The sequence below is a fragment of the Oncorhynchus kisutch genome, linkage group LG5 (assembly GCF_002021735.2).
Source record: "Oncorhynchus kisutch isolate 150728-3 linkage group LG5, Okis_V2, whole genome shotgun sequence".
Lineage (NCBI taxonomy): Eukaryota > Metazoa > Chordata > Actinopteri > Salmoniformes > Salmonidae > Oncorhynchus > Oncorhynchus kisutch.
In genome coordinates this window covers 69023500-69035838 of record NC_034178.2, presented here as the reverse complement: position 1 = coordinate 69035838, position 12339 = coordinate 69023500, and the positions used below count along the sequence as shown (strand labels likewise).

The window sequence follows — 12339 nt, the reverse complement described above, 5'->3', positions numbered from 1 at the left end:
TAGCCTAGTGATTACCTGTAGCCTAGTGATTACCTGTAGAATAGTGATTACCTATAAACTGGGTCCTGGAAATTTGCCAATTTTTCTCTCATTCCCAGCTACGCACAAGCTAGGCGACACGGGCGGCATTTAACGGAATATCTTTTTTTTAAATCATAGGCTGCAATGTAACACATCTCTGGTAGACTACACACGGATTTAAGACTCATGGAGGTGTGTCTTCAGTTACGTTTCTAAGCATACTGAGAACGCCAGAAATGAATGTAGGAAATGAAATAGAAAGTTGCCCCGTTTCTCGTGGTAAAGGGATTGTATGGCAAAGCCAGAAAACGAAGCTGTTTAACGTATAAACCCAAGTGGCTGTCTGAGGTAGACTCTGAATCATCATCAGACATACAATAGCACCATGCCAACCCATAACCCATCTATGGCATAATCGTTTGATCATACAATCGACACCCACTATCGATTGAAGGAGAATGTATTATGCCAGCCATTTGCAGGCTGGCTACACGACCGCAGACACTGTTCTTTATGTTCACCCACACACAACCTCAATTATTTATGTCCCCTGCCAGGCTTGAAGATCAACTCGTCTTTCGGAGATGCTATTCATCAGAACGGATCGAAATGTAGGCAAGGCTATATGACAGAATCTGGTCTTCTTTAGCCTATGACAAAGAGAACAATAAATTGCGCACATATAATAAACTACACGAGGATAATGAAGAGTTGAATGTCTATGAAACTATTGTAAAATGAGCGACAATCGCCACAACGTGTCGCCTATTCAAAATATGTTCCGCTTCGTCTAGCTTAGCCTACTACATGACTGAGGAAACAATAGGCAGCATTTGTAGCCGAGCCTCGAGGAGGATGTGAGAGAGTTGATGTATGAAATGTAACATGAGCGAGCCAACCGTGCATCGTACACTCAGTAGCTGCTTCCCTCCCTGCTCTCTGTTCCGTTAGTCAGACATTAACCGCCCGGTAGTGGCAGAAAATGAAATGATTCTGTGCCCCACAAAAAAAAAACATTACCAGTGGAATAACCTTAAATTGAATTAATGTGTAAATGTAAACCTATGAAGTTCTGCACTGTAGCCTAGGGTTGTCACAAAATAATATAGATATCATTTGCGTATAATTTGATTGAGTTTTGGAGGAAAATATAGGCTTCATCCCTTCTCTCATGCGAGGATATTTGCATGAGGTCTAAATAACAAGACTCAACCTTTAAGCGGAAATGTGTTCTGAACGTTCTGTTTTCAAAAACGTAAAGAGAAAAAAAATTATATGAACCTGCATTAATGATTCATGCTCAAATGGTACTTTTTAAGCATTAAACGCCATAAATGAGATTGAACAACATATTGTGACACAGAAATTACAAAATTCACTATCGGAAATAAAATACTATAATTAATCTAATAGTATATGAACTCTAATCATTTGCATATAGCATAGCTCATATAGCTGTAACCTAGGTGATGATGATGATTCCTTTGCCTACCTGTATTGGCTTGAATTGATTTTATTCCTTTAGAATTGATCAGTCCCTTCAGTGTAGTACGGTGGACGGCGTGTTGAATAGTGAGACTTACGGCGGTAAATGTTATTTATAAGGTTTTCTTTCTGACCTTTGTCTCTTAAAATGGGTGACCATGTGTGGAAAAACACCGGCCAACCTCCCAGTGCAACAGGAGAGCGTCTTCTTAAAGAGGCAGGTTTCACTAGAATCAGCTCGGCGCTTGTTCCGCGCAGCAGCATCACGTTGGCCTGTACGCACGCGCGCACATAGAGAGCCCAAGAGGTCGGAGGGAACCGAAAGCACACAGAAACAACACAGCCTACCATGGCCATGCGTGCCTGAAAACAAATAGAATTACCACTCAAGTATAGTTCAATTCATTAACTTTAAAAAAAAAATGCATTTATACTTGTTTTGCCTTTTTGCAAATGCATTTTGTAAACAAACACTTTCCATTCTAAGATAATTCTGCACTGTCAGCTATGATTCACACATTGACACATATAGCCTAATATGTTGACATAAGCATAGCTGTTTACAGTAAAGCCTACTTGCAATTACCAACCTCAACATCTAATGTGTTTTGGAAAAGACACCAGCCTATGCATTCAACATGCAAAGTGTGTTATGAGTACGTTCTGTATAAGGACAGGCCATCCTAAGTAGTCAGTTTGAGGAAACAACCTACATATATATATTTATATATATATCTTTTAAAGTGGCTTGAATGCCAATTGTTATAAACCTAACATGATTTATAACACGATTTTATAGGCTACACAACATGGCAGGTTTATGCTCTCCTCTGCCAATTCCTAACAAGCATCTTGAACAAAACTCAGACATTTTATTATTGGGACTCTACAGGATGCTCTACTGCCGCAAGTAATGAGTTATAAGGCCCTAGGGAGCTGCTGTATTTCCATAACAAGCTACTACACATATATTGTCACGGTGTAAACATAGAAACAAGGAGTGTGTTTCAGCCAACATTTCAACAGAAGAAGAGAAGCGGAAGAACCGTCCCTCTGGGTAAAATCGCTTCTGCTAAATGGACTAACTGTGACTATAGAGTAGGAGTAGGTCTTTGTGTAGAGTTTAACAGGGTGTGACATTGTCTTGGCCTACACTCAAATTTATTTGTAGATAAAAAAACAAACTAAAAAATAAGATTACATTTTCGTAGTTCATCAGAGGCCGCAGAATGAACTGTATGTTGTTGAGATGGGGCGGCAGGGTAGCCTAGTGGGTAGAGTGTTGGACTAGTAACCGGAAGGTTGCAAGTTCAAATCCCCGAGCTGACAAGGTACAGATCTGTCGTTCTGCCCCTGAACGACAGGCAGTTAACCCACTGTTCCTAGGCCGTCATTGAAAATAAGAATTTGTTCTTAACTGACTTGCCTAGTTAAATAAAGGTAAAAAATAATAATAAAGATAACAGTATCAGAATGGTATATAAACAGTGTGTACTTGTACTGGAACTAGTCACTGAGCCATCAGAATGTGTGAGTTGAGGAGGGGACGTTCTTTTAAGGTCATTGTGAATTATCTGTATGCTGTTAGATAAGGCCAGAACTATATCTTCAGCAGGTCAATATATTTATATTTTTTATTTAAGTAGGCTATATGAGGCGTCACGTGTGTGTGTGAGGTGAGGGGAAGGGGAAGGGGAAGGGATGGAGCAGCCGTGGATAGCGGATGTTTTACGGGCTCCTGACGAAATTCTGTTATTTTGTGTGAATTTTTGTAATATTTTTTTTACGCTGATCTTAACTTTATTTTGTACATAATGTCTCCGCCCTCATTTTCTATGACCAAAAAAAAACGCTTATGGACATCAGAACAGTGATAAATAACCTTAATTTCGCTGGCAATTTCTACTTCAACGAGTAGGCAGTTCTGGACGTTCTGCTTACTCCAGACCAGGCCCTAATGCCCGGGACTCCGAAAGGGAAAGCGACGGCGCAAGAGAGGCAGATTAGCCGGCATCCTGACGAGACGAGACTACATTGGCAAGCAAATAAACCACCTCTACCCTATGTTCTATTGGCAAGCATACAGTCACTAGAGAACAAACTGGACAAGTGTCACATTCTGACTTTAGTTCCTTTATTATGTCTTTGTGTTAGTTTGGTCAGGGCGCGAGTTGGGGTGGGTAGTCTATGTTCTTTTTTCTATGTTGTATTTCTGTGTTTGGCCTGGTATGGTTCTCAATCAGAGGCAGCTGTCGATCGTTGTCTCTGATTGAGAACAATACTTAGGTAGCCTGTTTCCCCACTCTTGTTTGTGGGTGGTTATTTTCCGTTTCAGTGTTTTCACCATACGGGACTGTTTCGGTTTTTCCGTTATTCGCTTGTTCGTTTGTTTTCTGTGAAATAAATATGATGAACACTTACCATGCTGCATATTGGTCCGATATTTCCTACTCCTCCTCAGAAGAGGAAGACAACAACCGTTACAACAAGCTTCTTTTGAGACTTATCCTATCAACGGGACCTGAAGAACTGTAATATTATATTTTTCAGAGTCGTGGCTGAACAAGAACATGGATAACATACATCTCACTGAGGGAACACCAGCTGGTGTGTCATCTCTAATATTAAGGAGGTCTCAAGTTTGAGTAAGATTACCTCAACATTAGCTGCAGACTAAACTATTTACCAAAATAATTTTCATCTATACTTTCATAGCTGTGTATTTATCATCACAAACCAATGCTCAGACTAAGACCACACTCAACGAGCTGTATAGGGTCATAAGAAAACAAGAAAGTGCTTCGTCCAGAGGATGCGCTCCTAGTGGCCGGGGATTTTAATGCAGGGAAACTGAAATCCCATTTACCAAATGTTTACTAGCATGTCACCTATGCAAATGGAAGAGACAAAACTCTTGACCACCTTTACGCCACACACAGAAATGCATACAAGGTTCTTCCTCACCTTCCCTTGGGCAAATCTGACCATAACTCTATCCTCCTGATTCATGCTTACAAGCAAAATCTCAAAGAGGAAGTACAAGTGACCTGCTCAATACTGAAGTGAAGTGGATGCTAAGCTACAGGACTGTTTTGCTAGCACAGACTGGAAACCCAGCCTTGAGCTCCCCAGTGACGCTAGCCTTCCAGACGAGCTAAATGCCTTCTATTTTCACATTGAGCCAAGGAAGACTGAACCATGCATGAGAACACCAGCTGTTCCGGACGACGTGTAATATCACTCTCTGTAGCCGATGTAAGTAAGACTTTTGAACAGGTTAATATTCACAAGGCCACGGGGCCAGACTGATTACCAAGACACATACTCAGAGTGTCTTCAATAACATTTTCAACCTCTCCCTGACCCAGTCTGTAATACATTTACATTTTTAATTTAGCAGACACTCTTATCCAGAGCAACTTAGTGCATACATTTTTGTACTGGTCACCAATGGGAATCGAACACACTACCCTGGCATTGCAAGCGCCATGCTCTACCAACTGAGCTACATGTTTCAAGTAGACCACCATTGTCCCTGTGTCTAAGAATGCCAAGGTAACCTGTCTAAATAACTATCACCCCGTAGCACTCACATCTGTAGCCATGAAATGCTTTGAAAGGCTGGTTATGGCTCACATCAATACCATCATCCCTGACAGCCTGGACTCATTCCAATTCGCATACTGCCCAATCAGATGCTCAGATCCTCAGATGACACAATCTCTATTGCACTCCACAATGCCCTCTCCCACCTGGACAAGAGGAACATCAATGTGAGAATACTGTTCATTGACTACACTCAGCATTCAACACCATAGTATCCTCCAACTCATCACTTAACTCAGGACCCTGGACACTGAACACCTCCCCCTGTAACTGGGCCATATGCCCAATTTATTTAACTAGCACCAAGTCTGGAACCAACAGGACCCTGAACAGCTTCTACCTCCAAGCCATAAGAATGCTAAATAGTTAACCAAATAGCTAAACGGACTATCTTCATTGACACTTTTTACACAAAATATTTTGACCCGTCAGGCACGCTGCTACTACTGTTCATTATCTATCCAGTTGCCTAGTCACTTTACCCCTACTTACAGTATATGTACATATCTATCTCAATACCTCGTACCCCTGCACATCAGCATGGTATTGGTACCCTGTTTATATAGTCCAGCTATCATTACTTACTGTGTATTTATTCCTCACGTTATAATTTATTTTTAGAATCTATTTTTCCCTCTGCATTTTTGAGAAGGGCCCGTAAGCATTTCACTGTTAGTCTACACCTGTTGTTTACGAAGCATGTGACAAATACAATTTTATTTGATTTTATTTATACAGAATATGTACACTTTTATAGTTATTTTAAGGTCATGAGGATGATATGTATGCTGTCAGATAACTGTATCAGATTCTGAACTACATATTACTGTAACCATAGCTACAATATGAGCCAATGTGTGTGTCCAGTTAGAGGAGGGGACTTATACAGGAACACTGACTTGTTCTGTCAATCAAGCTTACTTATGGATGGATAGAAACCACTTGTTTTTCAGACATTTTATTTGGTGAAAATATGGATCATACGACCTTACATATAGATCATGACTCATCAACAAAAGTGACGTTTACAAATGGCACATTTCGCCAGGACTCTAACTCTATGCCAAAAACGGGTGCTTTTATCTCTTCAAAACAACTGGTACACGTGTCATTGAAGTTAACGTTGTAACACAAATGAAACTAAATTTCCAAATAATATGAAGCCCTATCGGAGTAGTTAGGCACTTCTCAATTTCTTGAGAAGCATTTCCAAATTACATGAAGCCAATCGGTGTAGAAAAGATACTTGTTTTTAATTCAACATTTCTCGAGTTGAATAATCATATGAGAGACCACCACCACCACCTGCCACCTGCTAGCTGGAGATAAAGAGATGATGGGTTGGCACAGCTGAAACCACATAGCCTGTAGGTGACTGTTGCATCGTTAGATTTAAATCCATTATAGAACCAACATGCTGGTACTTGTACGAGGTGGGTGTGTGGTGGGTACTGTAGAACATTCTAGAAGTAAACAGTTCTAGAATGATCATTGCCATAGCTAAAGTATATAAAGGCAATCACTAACCTTAACCCTGAGGAGGTGTTGTGGTGGGTTTGCCTTGGATTTGCAAGACGTGATCAATGCCCTAGTTCTAATGGATTCTAATGGCGGTCCTAATCTTCATATTGACGAGGCAGCATTTTTATGTCATGTTTAGGCCTTTAGGGAAGTAGACTGTTTTTGTTCCTTCAACAGCTGGGAGTACTGATAGTGATGGACTATAGTTATTCTCCAGGTAAATGGCCTCGAGTCAATGGCTGATGTGTATGTAAAATGGCTCTATAGGCCTAAATCATCTGTTGGGCCAGGAGTTTTTTTCTGGCCTAACCACATAAAAAGACAAAGGAAAAACTCAGGGCCTTAGCTAGTCACTAGGACAGTGTAGAATGGTAGAATGAAATGTTGAAATTCTGAGTTTGTTTCTGTTTGTGTGGAACAGTTTGTGAATTTTACCTGCAGTTCTCTATCGTTTGTTCTGTTGGCTTATCATTCAAATGAGCATGTCTGATGTTGCCTGTATGGAAAATAGGTGTGCTTGCTGGTGAGAGCTGGCAAAAAGATATTTGAATATTGATTTGAATCTATGGACAATTTGCCTTGTGAATCTCTTTAGATACAATGTATCCCCAAGCCCTCTGATTGGTGGCCTTGTCAAGTTGTTCTACAAAAGCATTGGTTCAAATGAAGGGAATGGTACATACAAACAAACAATCACAAGTATAGAAGTACGATTGGGCTTTGCTCCAATGCATGTTATTACCGTAGCAATTACCATAGAAGTACAGAAGTACGATTGGGCTTTGCTCCAATGCATGTTATTACCATAGCAATTACCATAGAAGTATAGAAGTACGATTGGGCTTTGCTCCAATGCATGTTATTACCATAGCAATTACCATAGAAGTAAGCACTTACCTTATAGAATAACTCTTCTATATCTTGAGTGCATTAAACGTAATATGGGATCGCTTGTGAAGTCCAGCATTTTCCCCCATATACACTGAACCAAAATATAAACCCAACATGTAAAGTGTTGGTCCCATGTTTCATGAGCTGAAATAAAAGATCACAGACATTTTTCATAGGCACAAAAAGCTTATTTCTCAACAATGTTGTGTACAAATTTGTTTACATCCCTGTTAGTGAGCATTTCTCCATTGCCAAGATAATCCATCCACCTGACAGGTGAGACATCGGTGGATAATAAAAGGCCTCTCCAAAATGTGCCATTTTGTCACACAACACAATACCACAGATGTCTCAAGCTTTGATTGCCATGCTGACTGCAGGATTGTCCACCAGAGCTGTTTCCAGAGAATTTAATGTTAATTTCTCTAACATAAGCCACCTCCAATGTTGAGTGGTTTTCTGATGTCAACGTTGTGAACAGAGTGCCCCATGGTCGGGTTATGGTATGGGAAAGTATAAGCTATGGACAATGAACACAAATGCATTTTATTTATTGACAGAGATACCTTGACGAGATCCTGAGGTCCATTGTCGTGCCATTCATCCAACGCCACCACCTCATGTTTCAGCATGATAATGGCCCATGTCGCAAGGATCTGAACACAATTCCTGGAAGCTGTAAATGTCCCAGGTCTTCCAGGGCCTGCACACTCACCAGACAGTTCACCCATTGAGCATGTTTGGGATGCTCTGGATTGACGTGTACAACAGCGTGATCTAGTTCCCACCAATAGTGTGGGACAACATTCCACAGGTCACGATCAACAGCCTGATCAACTCTATGAGAAGGAGATGTGTCACGCTGAATGAGGCAAATGCTGGTCACACCAGATACTGACTGGTTTTCTGATCCACGCCCCTAACTTTTTTTTAAGGTATCTGTGACCAACATATGCATATCTGTATTCCCAGTAATGTGAATTCCGTAGATTAGGGCCTAATGATTTTATTTCTATTGACTGATTTCCTTATATGAAATTGTTGCATGTTGTGTTTATATTTTTGTTCAGTGTAATAGAACAATAATGTCTTTGCAGACCAACAAACAACTTCCTTGTTTTCACATATCTTTCTTTTGCTACTCGTTTCATGATCGTGTCAGTACATACAGATGTATAATCTTAAATTGAGCCTGTTTTTTTGTGTGATCATTTTTGAAATGGTGGATACATGTTTCGTTAGCGGAAATTATGTATGACATTTCAAAGTGGAAATCATAAACTTCAGAACCATTTTTAAACTTCAAACACACTACACGTTTTAAATGTACTGCATTTCAGGAAAGTCTCCAGCAACAGGGTGGTCAAATTAAGATCCTACATCTGTACAGTACAGAGAAAGCCAAAAAAAACAACCTGATCAAATCCCGGGAGAAATCATAGCTTGTTCCCTCTCTAACTTAGAAACTAAAGTCAGATTCACCTTTATACTTACAGTACACCTAGACCAGGGCACATGGCTTTAGGCTTGGGTATTGCAGTATTATAGCACTTCATAAGCACATTGGGAGTCACTCTAGACTGCAAAGTTATTGAGTTATAAGGCCAATGGGTTGCTGGCTGTTTGAAAGGTGAAGATGGAGAAAATGATTGTTATCTTAAAAAGGCCCACTCCTTATTCACAAAAAGAGAAAAGAAACGGCAGCCCTTTTTGTTGTAAATTCCTAAATGGAGCTATGGATCCAGGACTGACCGTCCATTAAATCAGAATGATATAGTTTTACCCAGAAATGGCTGTAAACAACATAGATTTGGCCTTTAAGAATGGTAATCTATAATGTGATTTTCTGGATTTTTGTTTTAGATTCCGTCTCTCACAGTTGAAGTGTACCTATGATTTAAAAAAATACAGACTTCTACATGCTTTGTAAGTAGGAAAACCTGCAAAATCGTCAGTGTATCAAATACTTGTTCTCCCCACTGTAAATTCCTAAATGGAGCTATGGATCCAGGACTGACCGTCCATTAAATCAGAATGATATAGTTTTACCCAGAAATGGCTGTAAACAACATAGATTTGGCCTTTAAGAATGGTAATCTATAATGTGATTTTCTGGATTTTTGTTTTAGATTCCGTCTCTCACAGTTGAAGTGTACCTATGATTAAAAAAAATACAGACTTCTACATGCTTTGTAAGTAGGAAAACCTGCAAAATCGTCAGTGTATCAAATACTTGTTCTCCCCACTGTAAATTCCTAAATGGAGCTATGGATCCAGGACTGACCGTCCATTAAATCATAATGATATAGTTTTACCCAGAAATGGCTGTAAACAACATAGATTTGGCCTTTAAGAATGGTATCTATTAAGAATGATTCACATTACTCTCCCTGTCAGTGGCGACACTGGATCCGAATTCCTAAACTCCAGACGGATCATTTGCATCCATTTATATCTGTTTATATGGTTACGTAAGACTTTAATCCCCAACAGTCAATGCCAGGGAGAGGACAGGATTTGTTTGCAATTTACGACTTTGTGATGTAGTTGATGTTTTTGACTCCAGACAATTTTGCATCAAAAGTTTGCAGGGAACCGATCACTGTCCCACACTGTGGCTGTCTGGTCACAAGTTGTTGACTATCTTTAAACACTCCCACTGGCAATCCTTGAAATTCATATGAATTTGAGAGTGCGTATTTTTCTCTAGCCCTCAGCTCTCAGTTGTGTAACAAACCAAGTTTGTGGCTGGGGCTGCTGTTTTCCTGTTTTTTTTCAAATAAAGGAGTGGACCTTGAACATATAATGCACACTTCAGTATAACATAGCGTGTCATTCCTGGAACACATCTTTAAGTTTTAATTGTTTCTCGTGAGAGAGTTGTTTAAACTTTGAACCCCACTAACCACTGCTACTGTGTAACAACATTAAACATACCATAAAACTACGCTGTCATCGTCACACCCTAACCACTGTGTTCTTACTGGACACTTTTGATGACACAAAGTGAAATCATATGAATGTAGTCTTGTGAAGCATCCCAAATGACACCCTACTCCTTATATAGGGCTCATTGAGCTCTGGTGAGCAGTAGTCTCATGGGTGTTTTACTTAGTCAAACGTGTTCTCAGAGCAGAAAGGATTATAATCAAATCAAAGGGTTTATTTGTCACGTGTGCCGAATACATCACCTTACAGTGAAATGTTTACTTATAAGCCCTAACTGACAGTGCAAAGTTAAAGTAAAAAAATAGGTATTAGGTAAACAATAGATAAGTAAAGAGGTACAAATAAAAAGCTAAATGACTGTCAAAATAACAGTAGCTATACAGTGGCTTGTGAAAGTATTCACCCCCCTTGGATTTTAGGATCTTTTTATTTTTTTCAATCATTTGATGTACACAACATGCCGACCACTTTGAAAATACTAAATATTTTTAATTGTGAAACAAACAATAAATCACACCAAAAAAAGAAAACTGTAGCGTGCATAACTATTCACCCCCCCCCCCCCCCCCCCCCCCCCCCGAACCACCTTTCGCAGCAACAGCTGCAAGTCTCTTGGGGTATGTCTCTATAAGCTTAGCACATCTAGCCCTGGGATTTCTGCCCATTCTTCATGGCAAAACTGCTTCAGCTCCTTCAAGTTGGGTGGGTTCCACTGGTGTACAGAAATCTTTAAGTCATACCACAGATTCTCAATTGGATTGAGGTCTGGGCTTTGACTAGGCCATTCCAAGATATTTAAATGTTTCCCCTTAAACCACTTGAGTGTTGTTTTAGCAGTATCCTTAGGGCCATTGTCCTGCTGGAAGGTGAATCTCAAATCTATGGAAAACTGAAACAGGTTTCCCTCAAGAAGTTCCCTGTATTTAGCGCCAAACATCATTCCTTCAATTGTGCCCAGTTTCCCAGTCCTTGCCGATGAAAAACATTCCCACAGCATGATCCTGCCACCACCAGGCTTCACTGTGGCGATGGTGTTCTCGGCGTGATGAGAGGTTGCTTATTTTTTTCAATTAAATAGTCTGGGTAGCCAATGTACGTACGGGGGCACCGGTTAGTTGAGGTAAAATGTATATGAATATATAGTTAAAGTGACTATGTATAGATGCTAAACAGAGAATAGCAGCAGCGTAATAGTCCGGGTAGCCATTTGATTAGGAGTTTTATGGCTTGGGGGTAAAAGCTGTTGAGAAGCCTTTTGGTCCTAGACTCGGTGCTCCGGTACTGCTTGCCATGTGGTAGCAGAGAGAACAGTCTGGGCTGGCTGGGGTCTTTGACAATCTTTAGGGCCTTCCTCTGACATCGCCTGGTGTCGAGGTCCTGGATGGCAGGCAGCTTAGCCCCAGTGATGTACTGGGCCGTACGTACTACCCTCTGTAGTGCCTTGCGGTCGGAGGCAGGGCAGTTGCCGTACCAGGCAGTGATGCAACCAGTCAGGATGCTCTTGATGTTGCAGCTGAAGAACCTATTGAGGATCTTTTACAAAATATATATTTCACATTTATTTAACCACGAAGGCCAGTTGAGAACAAGTTCTCCTTTACAACTGCGACCTGGTCAAGATAAAGCTAAGCAGTGTGTCCAAAAACAACAACACATAGTTACACATGGGATAAACAGAAGTAAAGTCAATAACAACAGAAAAATCTATATACAGTGTGTGCAAATGGAGTAAGGGTGTATGGCAATAAATAGGCCATTGTAGCGAAGTAATTACAATTTAGCAAAAAAAAAAATTACAATTTCGCAAACACTAGAGTGATAGATGTGCAGATGATGATGTGCAAGTAGAAATACTGGTGTGCAAAA

At 40.3% G+C, this 12339-nt stretch overlaps 1 protein-coding gene across 2 annotated transcripts in view; it reads right to left on the bottom strand.

Annotated features, from left to right (window-relative positions):
- Positions 1 to 7663, bottom strand: part of LOC109879040 (sodium- and chloride-dependent taurine transporter-like) — a 41029-nt gene extending 33366 nt beyond the window's left edge. Inside the window, exon 1 of one of the 2 annotated variants that reach the window (XM_031825731.1) lies at positions 7531 to 7663. The gene's annotated coding sequence lies outside the window, so the exon portion shown is untranslated. Of the gene's footprint in view, positions 1 to 1513; positions 2007 to 7530 lie in introns of those variants that run through there. The other variant, XM_031825730.1, reaches the window with a different exon arrangement.
- Between the last annotated feature and the right edge of the window lie 4676 nt (positions 7664 to 12339).